The 1,000-nt window shown below is 28.5% G+C and overlaps 1 protein-coding gene across 1 annotated transcript in view; it reads right to left on the reverse strand.

Moving 5' to 3' along the window:
- Window positions 1-367: 367 nt before the first annotated feature.
- nrm (neuromusculin) overlaps window positions 368-1,000 on the reverse strand; it is a gene marked incomplete at its 5' end in the record, with an annotated part of 472,198 nt that continues 471,565 nt past the window's right edge. Inside the window, 1 exon segment of the mRNA XM_067045512.1 lies at window positions 368-456.

The raw sequence follows: 1,000 nt of genomic DNA on the forward strand, positions 1-1,000 counted from the left end.
CTCATGTAAGGTCAGTTATTAAGTTTAACCCATACAAATATAACTCTTTTTTTTACAATTTTATTTCACTATTTTGCAATACAATAAGTCACCAATCAGATTTCATACAAGGGATTCACTTCTTTTTTTTGTTTTATTATTTCTTATGTACAAACAACTATTTACAAATATAAGCCTATTAAGTTTTTTTGAATAATTACAGTTATAATGAGAACAAAACAACAGTCTATGTTTGGATTTCCCATAAGAATTCATTTCCTTTGATAGCTCAGATGACATTACCACCAAAGCCTGATTCCAATAAAAAGAGCTAAATGCTAGATTAGATCACAGTAACTCTTCATCTTCTTGTTTTTTCTGAGCAGCAAAGATAGATGCAGCTTTGTAATTTATGGGACCATAGGAACGATAATCCACATCAGCATAATCCAAATCTGAGAATTCAGGTCGGTAAGGCTAGAAAAAATATTACTAATAAAATATGAGGTTTATTTAAATTAATAATACATCTTATGATAATGGATCCTATTAAATAATGTAATTTCTTCAATCTGAACCAAAGATTCCCAGAGTATTAGTCTATTTTATTATATTCAATTAAAAAAAACAAATAATAAAAAAAAAAATCTTTTTTAATCATACAACTCATCTTTTTACATTGTCTGATTCTGTACTATAAAAAATTGTTACTTCTGATCTGGAAAAATGTAAACTCTGATATGGGTAAATCAATACATTTTTCATCATCAATAAATTTTTTAAGTGGGAAAACATTGAAAGTTCATATAATTTAATTATATATATACACTACTGTTTCTTGAATAACAGTTGTGCAAGAAGGTGGATTGTTCATGATCATGGTCAACTTCCAGGTTTTTTCTCAAATAAAGAGTACCCAAAGTACAGAGGTGGGAGTGCCCTGAGAAAGCTTCTGAATCCAAAAAGTTTTGTCTCACTGCTGCAGTAATAAAATAAATAATTATCTGCCACAGCTGGATTC

The sequence above is a fragment of the Halyomorpha halys genome, unplaced genomic scaffold (genome assembly GCF_000696795.3).
Source record: "Halyomorpha halys isolate HHAL.00 unplaced genomic scaffold, Hhal_1.1 Scaffold48.1, whole genome shotgun sequence".
Taxonomy (NCBI): domain Eukaryota; kingdom Metazoa; phylum Arthropoda; class Insecta; order Hemiptera; family Pentatomidae; genus Halyomorpha; species Halyomorpha halys.